At 43.8% G+C, this 18,126-nt stretch overlaps 1 long non-coding RNA gene and 1 pseudogene across 1 annotated transcript in view; one reads left to right on the top strand and one right to left on the bottom strand.

Moving 5' to 3' along the window:
* LOC124622520 overlaps nt 1-18,126 on the top strand; it is a 211,887-nt gene that overhangs the window by 78,319 nt on the left and 115,442 nt on the right. The window contains exon 3 of the long non-coding RNA XR_006980640.1: nt 10,264-10,347. This is a non-coding gene — a long non-coding RNA (uncharacterized LOC124622520). The remainder of the gene's footprint in view (nt 1-10,263; nt 10,348-18,126) is intronic.
* On the bottom strand, nt 12,515-12,632 carry LOC124623339 (annotated as a pseudogene).

The following is an 18,126-nucleotide window of genomic DNA, read 5'->3' as shown; positions in this document are numbered from 1 at the left end:
GTCACCATCTCACATTAGAGACAGGCAACCACAGAGCACTCAGGACCAAACGTTACGCCTGACTGCGCAATAACGAATGCACGATTATTCAGTCTCCAGCTACGCAGTATACGAGGCGCGTTCAGTAAGTAAAGCAACACATTTGTTTTCCTCGGCCATTTTCGTTCAAATAATGCGGCTATTTAGAGGGATCGTGGAGTTTTCCCTCTTCAGCCACTACAGTTTCATGAACTTCCGATAGGTATTGGCGCCATACGTAGCCTTCAAAATGGCGTCTGTAATGGAGGTGCAATTCAAACAGAGAGCAGTTGTCGAGTATTTTTTGTTGGAAAATCACAGCATCGCAGATATTCATAGGTGCTTGCAGAAGTATGCTGAGATCTGGCAGTGAACAAAAGCACGGTGAGTCGTTGGGCGAGGCGTCTGTCATCATCGCAATAAGGTGGCACGAACATCGTGGTGCAGCGATGAACCCCGAAGTGCGTCGTGCTACCCTCAGTAAATTGAAGAAGCGACTTCAGCATGGTCATCACCACACAAATGCAAACGAACTTCCCCTCGCCGGCCGGAGTGGCCGAGCGGTTCTAGGCACTTCAGTCTGGAACCGCGCGACCGCTACGGTCGCAGGTTCGAATCCTGCCTCGGGCATGGATGTGTATGATGTCCTTAGTTAGGTTTAAGTAGTTCTAAGTTCTAGTGGACTGATGACCACAGATGTTAAGTCCCATCCATAGTGCCCAGAGCCCCTTTTGAACTTATCCATGACAACGCAAGGCCTCACACAGGTCTGCGCGCCAAAGAGGAGCTAATTAAACTCCATTACACTGTTCGTCCTCATCCACTCTACAGCCCGGATCTCTCACCTTCAGACTTCAATCTGCGTGTCTCAGTGAAGAGTACACTGCACGGGGGCAGTACGTGGATTATGAGGAGGTTATTGGTGCAGCTGTACGTCAGCTCCGGCGTCGACCAGTAGAGTGGTATCGAGCGGGAACATACAGAAGACACTCCTTCTACAGGGGCCTAAAGCCGTCGCAATGAAAGGAGATAACGTTGAAAAAAAAAAAAACTGTTTTTAGCCAAATGGGAGCGGAATAATTTTGTGCATTGGAATTCTGAATAAAACCAACCTGCTTTCCGAAAACAAGCGTTGCATTACTCGTACATGGCGTGCAAATTGGACACTATGCAGGAGACCTAAAATTTTTCCATTTTACTCTCCAAGTGTAATACAGAACTGCAGTCCAGTCATGAGTTCGTACAGCTTGTTCAGTGAGTAATTTTGGCCAATTGGACAGTGCAAGCCCGGGGCGATGGGAGAAGCAAAAACGGCAAAGTGGAAATGTCGTCTATCTCAAGATCACACAGATGGAAAATTTCCTTAGCTGGAGAAGTTCAAGCAGAGGAATAACGTAGCTTACTAACCCTTCGTTCGACAGACGCATCTGTACCAGCACAGGAAGGACTGATAAGAGGACATACAGAATATCCGTGGAAGACAAGCACGTTTCGTTAAACGACTGGTTAGGAAGTGCGAAAGCCTCACAGAGATGTTCGTCGAACTCCATTGGCAGGCACTACAAAAGACTGATAAGAGGACATACAGAATATCCGTGGAAGACAAGCACGTTTCGTTAAACGACTGGTTAGGAAGTGCAAAAGCCTCACAGAGATGTTCGTCGAACTCCATTGGCAGGCACTACAAAAGAGGAGTTATGCATCACGGTGTGAGACAAAAGTGGAACAGGGAAATTTGGAGGGACAGTGATACAAATCGTGATGCTTCGCTGCACACTATTAGCTGGCATGTGGAGTCTTCTTTTTCTTGTGCCTTTGTCCCCCGCATCGGCATGGTCGTTAACGGATTTTGCACCGTTATTTAGTTGGGTGGTGGGATGCCCTTCCTGTTGTCGCCACCCAATACACCCATCCCCCTTCTTTTTTCGATAATTTTTCGTAAATTACGACATTCTCGTAGGTATTGTATTGTCGATCTAATATTTATTCCAGAATATGTGTGTGAACAACGAGTTTTATTTCGGTGTACGTCACTCGATAATGGCACTCTTAGCCGAAATGAGTGTATCGTGAAAGTGATAGATAAAAATTACTATCACACAGCGGTGAAACTGGAAACTCCTTCTAAAAATGTCACTTGCTGAATTACGAACAACTTAAATTGGTAGGATCACATAGATAATGTTGTGGGGGAAGGCGAACCAAAGCCAGCGATTTATTGGCAGAACACGCAGAGGATTTAACAAATCCACAACAGAGACTGTAAACACTACACTTGTCCGTCCTCTGCTGGAGTGTTTCAGTGCGGTATGGGATCTTTAGCACATAGGATTGACAGAGCACATCGAAAAAATTCAATGAACGGCAGCTCTTTTTGTATTATTGTATTATCGCGTGGTAGGGGAGAGAGTATCAAGGGTACGATATGCGAACTGGGGTGGCAATCATTAAAACAAAGGTGGTTTTTGTGGCTGAGAGATCTTTTCCGAATTCGAAAATATTTTCTTGATGCCCACTGACATAGGGAGAAACGATCATTGTAATAAAATGAGACACCGGATCTCACAAAAAAAAGAAGATTTTTGTGTTTGTTTTTCCAGCGAGCTGTTCGACAGTGGAACGGTAGAGAAATAATGTGGAGTGTAGACGTGGAATATGTAGAGACGATCGTTTTGTCCCATCAAAAAACTCTGTCAAGCCGGTAATGTAGCAGATTATCGTTCGAGTCTCTGATGCGCACATTCGAAATGGGTATTTTTTTTCTCCCCTCCCCCCTCCCACCCCCTCTGAAGCTAACAAGTTGCACTCTGAGGCATATGAGGAGGTATGATTTGTTTCTGCAACATCTACAATAAACTGTATCGCTTGGTCACATGAAAGTCAAACGTGATATGTAAATATTTTTCACTTATACATTCGTTCTGCTGTGTGAGTTGCTTATCGGTGCCAGTAGAACGAGAACGATCTGTAAACGGAGCAGCTCCATCCAACCATGAAAATAATGGATCGGCAGTTTTGCATTGTGTATCAGCTAGGACTTTCATGCTCAGTAACCATAAGCGGCATACCAACAAGCAAAATTTCAGCATCTCATCTCTTTATGTTTCGTGCCAGTAGTTGCGTCATGTATTTGAGAAGCCTGGTGCTCTTCCGTTTGCCGGTTAGTCAAATAACAACCACGTACTAATGGAACGACAAATCTCTGTAGCTCCAGGTGACATTTGAGTGAAATTCGTGAGATGAAGGACTACTATCTGTCCACCTTTCGTGCTCTTTTTCATCCATCCTTACATTATTCATTGATCACTACACGGCTTACGAAGTCGGAAATTAATACCTGAAACAAATTTTATAAAGAATATCAGCACTGCTAGCTGTAACCCGTGTATTCTACTGTCATCTATCAGTTTCGATAAAATCTCGATAGTAAATTTACACTTTCTTTTCACACACTATTCCATACCTCGTGACTACTATGGCACAGTGCGTCAATATATTACGTCACAGTAGTGTTCATTGCAAGTCGTACCCTTTTCTTTCACGGGTTACTGATTTCCATCCGCCACCAAGAACGATTATATTTTGAATCATACATGTTTCTGTCTGCGACAGCGGCGTCCCTGTAAGTCTCACGACGTTTCCTCCCCATAAGATAACTTCCTCTGACAAGCGACTAGCTGCTGCTGACGGAAATCGAGATTGTCCTTGGCAGATAGTCACGTGTGACGCAGTAAAGGAAGTGATATTTCCTGCATTGTCTCCGGGAAAAATGTCTGTAACATTACTTCTACTGTACACACACGGACACTGTCAGATGTTGATGTACTTTTATTTGAAGGCAATTGTCAATGACTACTATATTTGTGTTACATACTCAGCTTAGCTGAAGCTCAAGTCGTATCGGATAGCCTCTAAGTTCTTTTGTTAATATATCAGTGAAATTCTCAGTGAGTCGTTTGCGTGCAAGGTAAAGTGAAAAGTTCTAAATATGATTAAGAGATGATGTTAATAACCATTATTTAACAATTTGTATGTTGTTTAGCTTTTACTTTTTCTATCTTTTTTTATTTATGTTTATCCCACGCCCAGGTTTAATGCCATGTAAGTTCAAGAACTGAGAAATATTACATTTAAATCTTCCTTCCGTATATCTGAATCATTACCGTCCTCCAATTATAAATGTAAACACCATGCACGCCCAAACTTCATGCTGTCACTTTAAGGTAGAATCTCCGCGAAAGGGAAACCTGAAAACGATAAAGGTATTATGTTTAGCTTAAATGGAATATGGTGATACAGAACACAATATAAGCTGATTTGGTGCGAAGAATTGTATAAGTTCGATATGAGAGCAGGGAAAGAAGTTTCAAGTTGTAGCAGAAGATATAACACTAAATGAATTGAGGAGAAATTTCATGTATTTGGTGTAGTTAACATAAACTTGGAAAATAAGAATGAAGTAAGATATCTCATTAAGCAAGTGGAAAAACAGTAGCCGACAAGTAGTTAAAAATAAGTGATGCTGCTTTTGAGTGCCCCTACAAGCTATTAAAAAGGTCTTGGTTAATTACTCTCTCTTTTTTAATGAGCGAATAATCTTGCTTGGCAAACTCATTACACGTGAAGCATTCATGTGATGGACAAGTTTCAGGAAAGTTAACAGCTGTGCCTCTGTTGACTGAAACTTGTGTCTCGTAATAGAAAGCTACTGACGTGATCTCTTTCCACATTAGGGCCTCGTTACCTTACAGTAAAGCGTCGTTTAACGGCTTAGTGAAAAGCTCTAGTCTACAACGCAAAAGCTTTATGGTTCCAGTCCTCATTCGTATAAAGTTTTTTCTCTTATTTAATGCGACTTTCAGCACTGGCGGAACTTTTAATATTTCAGAAAGGCCAAGGTGCAATGTAGTTACGATTCTACGTTAAGTTGTACATCAGTACATAGCTAACTGTGTTTATCGTTTCATCGGTCGGAGGAAGACAGTAGCAACAGGTTAAGCACTGATGGGTCCACTCCACTTGTCGTGCTGATAACAGTTTTATTTAATCTTGCAACGTACAGAGTGTATAGAGAAGTCAACATAATTACCTGATAGTGTTTAGAATGGCATCCGTAAACAGTTTAGGCAAATCCGTAAATAGTGTACACAACAGCTATACCAGCTGAAGCAATCTAGGACAAGTACTCATAGTCCTCGACAGGTGTTCGGAGTTAGTTGTCTTCCGTGCTGATTTACACACCCGTTTAATGGAGGGTGACAGGGGAAGCGAGCGGCGTGTAAGATCTTTAAGTTGATTTTCTACCTAGGCATTTGGGAAGGGACAGGGGGGAGGGAAGGGGATTAGTCTCTATCGTGCTCATGCCACCATATGCTGACACATCTATTTATTAGTAATTTATTTTGGGTTTTGGTTTCATGACATGCAAACAATCACAGTTTAAGCACATCAGTTTCGATTATTACCTATGAAAAAATTTCAATGGAGTTATAGCAAAACAAGCATAAATTTTATGAAATTGGTATGTATGTACTACGCTTATCTACGTGCAAAATTTAATTTAAAGTCATTTACAACAAAAGGTGTAATATTATGACTCAATAACTGTGTATAAATGCATTTCACTTAGTGTGTCCGATTTATCTTCCGATGTACTGGGTAACTGGGACACGACCTCCAGGCCATGCGATTCTTCGTTTCTGCTCTCCCCCATCGGAGTGGCCTTTCTCGCCTATTGTCTTGTGTTATCGGTCTCTTCCTCTTCCCTACTGTGCACGTAGAATCTACACTTAGACTTACACCTTAACGTCTGTTGGTGCCAGAAGAGTAGTAACGTACAGCACTCAGCTGATATAGTGTCACGTCTGCCTGCCTATCGTTTCATGACGTCCTATTATTATATGGTTCACGTCTTCTTACTCTCCACAACTACGCTTCTAGTAGGCTGGCGGTGCACATTGTCGTTCTGAAGTATACCACTGTCTCCAGCAGAGTCAGTCATGGTGAACTTTTGAAAGAGCGCTTGAGCAGTATGAGCGGAGCCTAAAATTTCAGTAGTGCCTTCCACGTGTACTAATGGTCTTAGCAATGCCGCAATAAAATCACCCAAACCAAACGTTGGCCCTTCTGTCTCCCAGTCTTGAAGAGATGGTTGTACAGTGTTTATTCTCCGAAGTTTCCCATTGGACACGTCGATGGGGACGCGTCTGTTGCGTCAGATGTGAATTCAAATGTTTTCACTGCCAGCTCTAGTCCGTGGTCGTCAAAAAAATGGCTCTGAGCACTATGGGACTTAACATCTGAGGTCATCAGTCCCCTAGAACTTAGAACTACATAAACCTAACTAACCTAAGGACATCACACACATACATGCCCGAGGCAGGATTCGAACCTGCGACCGTAGTGGTTACGCGGTTCCAGACTGAAGCGCCTAGAACCGCACGGCCACACTGGCCGGCCGTGGTCGTCAGCTGGCTGAAGAGGTTACCCGGACTGGCCTGACACGGTAGCAACATTTACGCTGCTGTGGCGGTCTTTTTGGATGGGAGTAATCTATGACGAAACCCAACGAGCGGCGACCATTGCCATGTTCAAAATGTCGTGAAGGCTGTTGAAAAATGATCCAAAGCTGATTTTTCACTTTTTTCAGCATTCCTCGATTTTGATGCACCAGTCTTCGAGCAGCACGGCCTCCAATTCTCCTGCGACTCCTGGTTCTTCACAGAGATGTTGTCTGAAACATCTTGCGTTATTTAGACTTGGTTGACAACGAAGGAAAAGTCTGCGCCGCCTAAGCACTGTGTCATATGTTGGTGTGTAGTTACCATACACTTTCACCGATTTAGCATTGGTTGTTGTAGCACTGTTCCCATTTAAATCAGCAGGCTGTGCTATTTTCTTTAGGCTGCTCTGGTGGTGCGCTACGGTACAGTTCGGTGTGTCGGACCTCTTTTCTCTTCTTCATCATTCTAATAGTGGGGTCCAATGCCTTACTATGGATGTGCCCACTTATCAGCGGCCGGCCGGTGTGTCCGAGCGGTTCTAGGCGCTTCAGTCTGGAACCGCGCGACTGCTACGGTCACAGGTTCGAATCCTGCCTCGGGCATGGATGTGTGTGATGTCCTTAGGTTAGTTAGGTTTAAGTAGTTTTAAGTTCTAAGGGACTGATGACCGGGACCGATGACCGTAGCAGTCTGGTCCCTTTAATCCCACAAACCAACCAACCAGGGACTGATGACCTCAAAAGTTAAGTCCCATAGTGCTCAGAGTCATTTGAACCATTTTGAACTTATCAGCGGTTCCCATATTCGAAAGTCAACAGAGTCCTTAATAACGCAGTTCCAGAAGTTGGACGTCTGTGTCAGATTCTCTGTGTGGTCATATTCCATTCCATGTAATTCCGTCAGGCAATGTTCTGCGACTGCCGCCTTGTTAGGGTGCTGCAGTGTGGTGTGCTGTAAGTATTCTCGGCAACCATCTTCGACAGAACCCAACGTCTGACCTATGTATGTCTCACCACATTGGCAGGGAGTCTGGTAAACCCCGGATTTCCACAGTCTAAGGTCGTCTTTCATACTATCAAGCAGTGCCTGTGTTTTGGCTGGTAGGCGGAAGACCGTCTTCACTTGGTGTTCCTAGAGAATTCGTTCTGTCTTTCCGGATAAAGCGCCACAAAAGGGAATACATACAATGGCCGCGTTCTCCTGAAAATCCTTCTCTGGTTCCGCCGGTTGTGCGGAGCGTATAGGACGTAGGGTTCTCCGAATTTGCCTCCCCTTGTAGCCGTTCTTCCGGAAAACCACTCTCAGAGATTCAAGTTCGTGGTTTACTCTTTGCTTGTCAGAGCCCTATGTAACAAAGTTTTGAGCACGCCGTTCCTTTGACTTGGGTGGTGGCTCTCCACATGTAACTATTGGTCGGTGTGCTTCTTCTTATGGTACACGCTGTGGCCCAAAATGCCGTCGGCTCTTGTTTCAACCAGGGCATCCACAAAGGAGAGCACTCCATCCAGTTCGACTTCTATGGGGAAACTGATGTTCTGGTGTATGGAAATGAGGCGTGCACTCAGTTTGTATTTTACATGTGGTCATGTGACGAATCTTTCATTTACATTACGGAAGGAAGAACTAAGTTTCCACTGGGCTGATAGCGGACTGAAATCCGGCAATTCATTCATGAAGTATTTCGAAATGAGTTACGCCTGGATAAGGTGAAGAGTCAAATAAAAAAATTATTTATTGGCCTAATTTTTTGAGGTGATAAGTGAAATCTCTCGTAGCCGGTGTTTATCATGTAGCTTACGCCATGATCGCTCTAGAGATGTTGCGGTAAGAATTTGAGTCTTCAGGAGAGTAGGAGCAGGGTAGTAAGGTGACTTACTGTAGACCGAACCGTAATGGCCCCGACAATTGTAGCAGCCCAGTGGTCGGTGGAGTTCTTGCCCAGGTGGTGTCACGCGCAGCTCCGCAAAACTTAAAGCCGAGAGAGAGGAGACGGCAGAACCGGCCCGCTAATTGCCACAACAGAGCGGCCAGTTGCGCGCGCCGCAAATTTCGCAGGCCAGATGTGCGGCCCGCGACTGCGCGCCTGATGGAGCCACAGTGTGTTTTGTTGCTCGGCCAGCGGCTGCAATTAGCGCTGCCCGGGCAGTCACTTGCGTGGAAGGGGTAGCCATCCAGCCAGCCAGCCAACCGGGCCGTCTCCACAAACTGCCGCCAGCTGCCCGCGATGCGATTTACTGGCCCGTCTCTCCGCGCCTACTGCCGCGTTCGCCCAGCGTGGGCACAAACGCAAGTATTTCGGGTGTGCCGAAAAATTAGCATAATGCTATAACGCAATGAATGGACCCACAGTCTGAAATAAACGACGCCCTCACTTCGTTACAGCAAAGAGGTGTTCCCTAACGTTCAACAGCCTTGTCGCAGAGATTTCGCAGCAAAATTCATTGCCTCGTGGGCTTGCTTCCCGTTGCTGAATGCAATTGCAAGAAGCCCTTCGCCTCCTTCATCTTCTTTTTGACAAAAACTTTGGTGAAGCGATAAAACTGCATTGCTTTGCAAACAATCTGTGTGTTGATGTATCGAACAGACGTCATTTCTTTTTCCCTTCACTATACACAATCCACGTATTTGTGAACCGTTAAAAAATAACTGTTGAAGTACCTGGTTCCAAAAACGGGAACCTCAGAAACAAAGACATGTGAGGAAAGGCATGCAGAGCAGGTCTTGTGATGTACCCACTCATCCCAAATTTCTCTTTTGTTACATTTTTGTGAAGCTAAATTTGCTATTGTTTTGGTCATCAATCATAATGTCGGTGTGACGTCACATCAGTGCTATCCTCATGTTTTTACTGCACTGTACATCACCAGTGATCTTAGCAATACCACCCCTCAAGTTTTCACTAACGACTGATCTGATGATGTGATAAGTGCCCAGCCAAGCTGATTTTACAAATCATTCTAGTCTTTATTGTGTATTTTTCCTGGGTGACTGGATGCCTTCATTCCTTACTCGGTCAGTTAATAAGAGCTTCAACTTAGTCTTATGTGAAAGGACGAATCACTAGCCATTTACTTCCTTATCTGTCCTTTCTCTGTACAAATTAAATGTGGCAGGCTACTTTGAGCAGCGCTGAATTAAACAATTTCTGATACTGTCCTCGGGCTCCATTCCGTCACAGCTGACTACTGTAGTCTCCTCAGCAGAAAGAGAAAGTGTTATACTGCTAACGGCGCATTTGAAACCACGCTGTGCTGAGAAGGGAAAAACTTTTTATTCTACAGCATCAAAACCCTCGTCCACATCTACGAAAGTAATGTTCGTGCCAGCTTCGGACTGTGAGAAACCTGTTATGATTCCGTGCCATAACGGATTGCATGTCGAATTTATGAAGTTCAAACATAGAACCAACCAAGCATTCATGTAAAAGATTTCGGGAGAGCGCATAAAAACCAGGTCCACTGTAGTTTTTTTACGAGAATACAGTGTTCTTAACCATTCTATTGAAGAAGTGAAGATGCTTTCAGAAGCACGTAATCAAGTGTCCAACGAAGTTTTTTACTTAGGTTATTTCTGTTTCTTTGCTGATAATGACATTCATAGTGTTGATACACCATACATGTCTTGCAGACTCAAAACCAGCAGTCTTTGTGCCTACTCACATTGTGAGTCATTTTATAGTAGCCCTTAGTTAGAATTAAAACTTAATCATTTGCATTAAAAAGGCTATTGTCTTTTGTTGCAGGTTCTGAAAGGAACGATTACGACGCAGGTGTCACAGTGTGCGTGGATAAAGAGCGGTTCCTGTCTAGCCGTCGCCAACTGAGTGGTGAGTACTCGCTTTCGTGATCTGTTTCCGGTATTTCTAAGAGTTGGTTAATTACGCTTCTTGCTGTAAACACCCACTCATAGCCATTTACCCGATTTTGTTACTAAGATGAAGAGGCGAAAGGCAACCACCCAGTTTTGCTCTAAAATTTGTATCTTCCCAACCGTTCTGCCACAGTAAATATTGTTAAGATTGTTCTACAAATCACTCATCAAGATGGGGCTGGTAACATGTTAAGTGGAGTGAGATACATACAAGGCTGCGCCAACATGGGACATCGAATGCTTGCAACGGAATAGGCAGATGCGTTTTGACCAAGGAAGAGTAGGTGATACAAAAGCTGAGACATCTGAAATAACAGAGAATGATAGAAGTTGTCTTGCGACGTACTGTTTAGAAACTTCCAAGAACACAGCAGTGAATTTACAAGTTTGCTTCACAACAGGTACACGCTAAAGATAAAATACAGCAACAACTCCTTATAAAATGGCAGTATTCCTATGCTCAACCCACGAATGCTATGGGAAGAAACCTTCATTTAATATGTATAGAAACGTTACCTCCAAGACTCACTCCATACCGATGTGTGGAATGTGTAGGTGTAGAAGTAGCTTTACTACTATCTGGTTACATTCGCTTAGTTTTAACACGTTATGGTGTCCCTATAGCTTTACAACCAAACTTGTGTTCCATGTTTTCTATATTAGGCATTAGTGATACAACTTACAAACAAAAAATGGAGACTGAGTTCGTAAACTAAGCTCATCAGCGACCTTACACTCGACCTTGACAGCATAGCACATATGACAATTGAGACTATCATCAGTCGCTTTATTATGAATCTTGGAAAATGTCTAGAATGTTTTGTAATATTATTTCTAGGAACGATAAAGGAAATGAAGTACCCGAGAAATCTATCTACGGACGACGTACAGATTTGTACCGTTACACTACCATGCGTATACTCGTAAACAGCATCTTGAAATACGATTTTTAACGTCGAATTTCTTGCGAATTTGATTTGCAAAGTGTCAATATACTGGCCGAAAGGAGACTTCCATGCACCCTTCAAGAACCCTGTGCGCAAAAGTTTTCCATCGGGACGGTACTAGATTACATAAAAGAGAACAATGTTATACCATTTTTACAAAGCGAGCAACACATAGATAGGGGTAGATATCGTTGTACTTGTATTACCAGAAAGCAATTGCATGGCAACATTGCATCCTTTCCTTTTGTCTTGTACTTACTTACATTTTGATACATATCGGATTGTAAAACGACAACTCCGACATGATCCACAGTTCTCCTGAAGTAAACTGTAGCTAGATCAGATTGGTTACAAGACAAAGGGGATAGAAACTAAAGTGCAATTCTGCAAGAATATTCTGATGTCGATGGAACTCAACGTAAGAGGGGAATGGGTAGTTTTACAACAGTAGAAGGTATACTACAACAGCTAACAATGAAAGCATGAGAACGAAGAAAACATTCTGTTCATCGGACTGCAAGTAGCAGAAGTACAAGATAGAGACTGCAAAAATTTTATGAAGGGAACAATTCCTAGGAATTGTAACTTCAGTTGTTAGGAACATCTTGAGGGAAAGCGTCAATACCAGTTACACGATAAACTTACACGATTAGTTTATCGTGACTGGTTATAGTTTAGTGTTATTTCTGCTAAGCGTTTTGGAGGCTTAATTATTCATCATCAGGTGGATTCATGTCATTTAATAAAACTTGCATGTGTAGCGCTTTCGACTTTTGGGTAGCATGTGGCACTATCTGGAAGAAGACAATGCCTCAGGTTACCCAAAAGTCGTGCACCGAACACATATACGTGTCATTAATTGACATGAATATGCCTGATGATGAAGGTTTAAACCTTCGAAACACGCAGTGGAAATAAAATAAAAATACATGATGATTGATGACAGTGAATCATTAATTTAATTGATAATAATAAGCACCTCGTCTTCAGGCCACAAGTGGCCCATCGGGACCATATGACCGCCGTCTCATCCTCAGATGAGGATGCAGATATGAGGACGTGTGGTCAGCACACCGCTCTCCCGGTCGTTATGGTAGTTTTCTGTGACCGGAGCCGCTACTATTCGGTCGAGTAGCTCCTCAATTGGCGTCATGAGTCTGAGTGCACCCCGAAAAATGGCAACAGTGCACGGCGGCCCGGATGTTCACCCATCCAAGTGCTGGCCACGCCCGACAGTGCTTAACTTCGGTGATCTGACGGGTACCGGTGTATCCACTGCGGCAAGGCCGTTGCCAATATTAATAACAGTCACTATAAAACTTAACATAAAATGCTCACATCGGTATCAGCAGAATAAATTATAAAGTGTAGTCATTGACAAATATACTGTGTGTTGAAAAGTATCCTGACCTCTATTAGAGGACTTTAATATGGGGTCTGCCCACGCTTTATCTTTGTAACAGCTTGAAATTTAACCGAGGTGTCTGAATGTCTGTGAAGGAGTCAGTCCATTTCTCCTAAAGAACCGAGAACAGAGTAGTTAGTGATATTGAAGCGTGGTGCGTCGAAGGTAGCGACGTGAGCCGCTGGGGTCTGGACAGATGTCGACGTTCTGTCTTATCCCAAAGGTGTTCCACTGAGTTCAGGTGGGGAACCTGGACACACCACTCAATTCCAGGAATTTATTGTTCGCAAACCATCGCTTCACAGACGCAGCTTGATGACAGAGTGCATTGTCATGATGATACATTGATCGTCTCCGAACCGTTCCTCTACTATACGCAGTACGTACACAACGCTGTAAAGTGTGTTATTCCGCAGTTAGTGTTTTCTTAAGCAAAATGAGTAGGGCACACAAATTCAAATGGCTGTAAGCACTATGGGACTCAACATCTGAGGTCATCAGTCCCCTAGAACTTAGAACTACTTAAACCTAACTAACCTAAGGACAGCACACACATCCATGCCCGAGGCAGGATTCGAACCTGCGACCGCAGCAGCCTCGTGGTTCCGGACTGAAGCGCTTAGAACAGCTCGGCCACAGCGGCCTGCTAGGGCACACACTAAGCACGAAAAACGGGCCCGCACTGTAACACTTCCTCGTCCGTGCTTTACTGTTAGCAATACACACGCTCTCCAGGCATTCGGAAAACCAAAAACCTCCTGTTCGATTGCCACAGGGCGCGGCGTGATTCATCACTCCAAATCGCTCGTTTCCAGTTATCCACTGTTCAGTCGCATCAGAATTTGCACCAAGTCATACCTAACTTAACACTGACTGCACATATATATAGCTTATGAGGGGCTTCTCGACCATTATACCCCATTCTATTTTACTCCATATGCACAGTAATTCTGCTACTTGGACTGATGGTAGCACTTTGGAACTCAAGTGTGATTCTTTCCGCTGATTCTATGCAGTTTTTTACATCCATCCTGCGCAATGCTCGACGTTCCCCACGAGCCACTACATGAGATCTGCCTGGTCTCGGTTTAGTTGCGGATGTGACTTCGCGCTTCCACTTCACAGTCTCATCACCAACAGCCGATTGGGAAGTGTTAAAATAACTTTGATGGATTTTCTATTGACGTGGCACCCAATGACTAATTCACGTTCAAAGTCACTGGGCTCTTCCGACAGACCCATTCTACTGTTAATGCTTCTCTACGGACAGTACTCCCCGCGTCCTTTTATGCTGTGAGGTCCGTCTCACGCAACATCTTGTTGTCAGTTCCACTTTACATAGTGATGTCCGAATAGCTTTGATCAGGTAGTGTAGACAACTAAAAATTTAACAGCAGATGTTTACACAAATATTTTGTCAGATTCATCAGTATCATTCAGTGATGGATATAGGTATCTTCGTAGCTGGTTCATGCGTTACCGTCTTCATCTTTTCGCAACCAACTTTATTCTTGTTTCCTTATATCTTCAATTCATGTTCCACAAGCTTCTCCCCAAATTCTTTTCCTGTAGTGAGCAAACCAACACAGGAACTCCTCCGCCTAACTCTCAACATTTTGTTTCTCTGTGTGGCCAACCCAGCTCTTTTCCGTATTCGTAATATTGTTCTGATTAGTTTGATGGAGGGTGGGCGTGGTCCTTTTGGGGCTGGTTTACCTAGGTCTTCTTCGGATTGAGAATCTTATCAGAAATAAATCCAAGATACAGTCCGGCTAGAACATCGTACCTTGAGAGTAACAATCCGACAGTTACCCAAATCGACAGCTACTCACCTACAGTGTTATAGACAGCTCCCTTCGTGCGTTACAGAGTCCTGTACACAGTGTATACTTTCAGACAGAATCTTTGGATCAATAGCTGTCCAATCACGGTATCACCATGGCCCAATAAACCGACAGTCGTCCTCAGCAGCTCGTGAATGCCTGGCCGCAAGTTGACCGACTATGGACTGGGCCTATAGGCACACGTTGTCCGTGGTCTGGCAGCTGCCTGCTGACAGCCACTGGTAGGCCCACATTGTCCGTGGTGAGGTAGCAGCGCGAGTCGCCGCAGGAGCCTCCGTGCAGACAGGGGAACTGGGTCGATCAGATTCACCGCGGGCTCACGCTTAACGCCGCTACACTGAACGGATGCTGATGTCAACAGCGTGCAACAAGACGCGTTACGTCACGGCGGCGCGTCTGTTCCGCAACCCACGCGGATCCTGGACGCGGTCAGAACTACCGATGGCCGCTCCAGATAGCCGCTCCCTGCCCGTGACACAAATGCCGCTCTTTGGGCGTGTTCGGCGAGGAAGCTTTCTCTGCTTTCCTCGAGCGCCGTACGGGGGCTAGTGACGGCCAAATTTACGCACAGCGCCACCCTAAGCCATAGACACCTCGCTCCCGCCCTTTACAAAAATTAAAAAAAAGAAAAATCGCTTGTCTGTTTCGACTTTGGACGATTCTGGTTGTCAAACACATTTTAGTTGCCTTACATAATAGTATCCTTATACCCCGTCCAAGGTGGATATTCAGGGAATACAACAGGTCCGTCCAACGTTAACAGATGTGCTTCTGTTAATTTTATTGTGTACTGTGTTTTTTGTGACGTAACAATCATCTGCGAGCACTACATATATGGACATGCCCTTCTTCTCCAGGTGCTTCTTGAATTTAAATGTTTTATTTATGGCAAACTTTTTTATTATGTGCTACATTTTATCTGCGTGACAACTTGGCGTGAGGTGAAACTCAAAATGAACACATTTCATAACATAAATTTTTGAAGACCTGAAAATCACTGCAAAGTCTGTAGAAACCGATAGTTTGTAAATGAAGAAATATTTATACGGTCTTGGCTTTAGAAAGTTTTTCCCAAGTGAAATAATCGCTCCTTCTCATTTCTCAGCTTGAGGGTATTAGTTAAATAGGGCTATCATGGACTCTGTCTGCTTTCAGTTATCATTCGACTTATCTGTTTAACCTGGCGAGATTAAGCCCATCAAGCACTCTCTTACATTTAAGCAGGCATTTTATATATTTTATATTGCATATATTATTTATTTATTTATAAATTAGATGTATGACTGATGTATCTAATTGGGTGGTCCTTTCCCCATCTTAGGAATTCTTTACAATATCGCAATATCCCACGCAAAAATATGCCTTACAAGTGAGAGCTTTGTCAATTCAGAGATTATGTGACAGACTGGATATGCGAAACGAACCAGGGCTGCAATTGGACGCTGACCTTTGGCAGATAATACTCATCAAAAAACGATATACGTGATCGGTGAAGTCTTTAGGTTGCCAGTGTCTAGCTCGTACTCCTGCTGTGTCAGTCCGCTTTTAGGGCTCCGTATCTCAGTGGGTAAAAACGGAATCCTTACAGCATTTCTTTGTTGTCTGATCGTCCGTCCGTCCGTCCTTCCTCTGTCTGTCTGTCTGTCTCTCTCTCTCTCTCTCTCTCTCTCTCTCTCTCTCACTCTCTCTCTCTGTTCGTACGATTGTGAAGATTCGTTTTTCTTTAGAACAGGGACGGTATCAAGTTGAAATGGTCCCTTGGCAGTGTGAAAAATTTAAGCTTGTAAGTGAATGCAGTCAAAAGATACGGCCACTTATCTCATATATTTCGACACTCGCAAACTCACTCATCAAAATGTATACTACGTCTCACACTAAGCGTGCAGGGGGAAAAAACTCTTAATTTTTAAATATAGCACATACTTTTTTTTTTGCCATTTGCTTTCTGTCTGTCTGTAACAGAGCGAGATGGCGCAGTAGTTAGCATACTGGACTCGCACTCCAGAGGACGACGATTCAAACCCGCGTCCGTCTATCCCGATTTACGTTTTCCGTGATTTCCCTAAATCGCTTCAGGCAAATGCCGGGATGGGTCCTTTGAAAGGCCAAGGCCAACTTCCTTCCCTAATCCGATGGGACCGATGACCTCGCTGTTTGGTCCCATCCCCCAACCAAGCAACAAACCGTCTGTCTGTCTATCCGACTATTACGACACCTTTTTCTCAGGAATGGGTAGAGGTAGCAAGTAGAGATTTAAGTCAAATACTAAGGTATACGGTCCATTAGCAGTGTAAATATTTTAACTTCCTGAATGAATAGAATCAAAAGATACGGCCATATATTTTATGTGGTTTGACACTGGAAAAGTCACTCATCAAACCCTATGGACGATGTATGAATATATATGTCAGGCCTTCTGGTCTAACAGTAAAGCGCGTCCCTGGAAACCGGGAGGCAGCGGGATCGAGTCTCTGCCGGATGACATTTTTTCAGTCTTCGTTTTAACCAAGCCTTCACCTCTTAACGAAGTGAAGATTCGCCAGAAACCACAATTGGTTCGTATTCCACGTTGATCTGTGCGACCGCTTCTCCTTACTGGGTAACTGGGGTAGGTTAGAGACATGCAAATCGCCGAATTGGCGTTCAGTAGAAAGACTTGCACAAGGGCATTGAGCCAAACGAAATTATTTTTATCCGTATACATAATTACGTTTGTACGGAACTCTTAGAACATGAGTAGTAGCCGCACATGTCCGGTTCTTTAACATAGATCTCACAACAGCTAATGACGTAAAAAGCTGCTTCTCACAAGATAGGGTGCCAATGTAACAGTGTTAAATGTCGAAAAATCTGATAACGACAATTTGTATGTCACGAGAATTTGGAGACTGAAACAGGGAATGTTATCACTTATCCAGAGAATGGTGGGTTCTTGCGTTGTTCTTAGTTAACCTCTGTAAGTTTTCTTTCCACAGCTGTGGAATTTCCATAAGAATACATTCCTTGACACCTTTCGTTGCCACTTATAGTGAAACAAGTATCAAAAGAGGTGGCACAGTGTCTATGGGGTGCGGGTTTCTAGCCCAGGCATGGAGATTTACATTTTCGCATTTTCCCGGAAACACTAGAAGCAAATATCAAGGTAAAAAATCTTGAATGTGCGGAATTTCACAGCCTGTATTTTTTAAGAGACTCTTATTGTACACTATGAGCTGCATGTAAAGTATTTTAATGCCACAACGGTATTCGGGCTCATTTGTTATAGAGGTACATAATAATGCTACTGACTATGTGTGCTGTGACCTAACACCAGCAATAAAATATTTTACATGCGCTCATGGTGTTAACAAGATGTAGTTTAGCAAATACCAGTGTGATTCCCTTGAAAAGGACATGCATATTTACGAGGCGTATTCGGAAAGTAAGGTCCGATTAGACGCAAAGTGGAAACCACTATAAAATTCCGATGAAACTTCGCACAGATGAGTTGGGTAGTGTCTTTAGTGTGCCTGCCGATCGCTTCACGTCGCTCTTCTCAG

This window comes from Schistocerca americana, chromosome 7 (genome assembly GCF_021461395.2).
Source record: "Schistocerca americana isolate TAMUIC-IGC-003095 chromosome 7, iqSchAmer2.1, whole genome shotgun sequence".
Classification (NCBI taxonomy): Eukaryota; Metazoa; Arthropoda; class Insecta; order Orthoptera; family Acrididae; genus Schistocerca; species Schistocerca americana.
The sequence above is the reverse complement of the archived record's forward strand: the minus strand, read 5'-3'. Positions and strand labels throughout refer to the sequence as shown.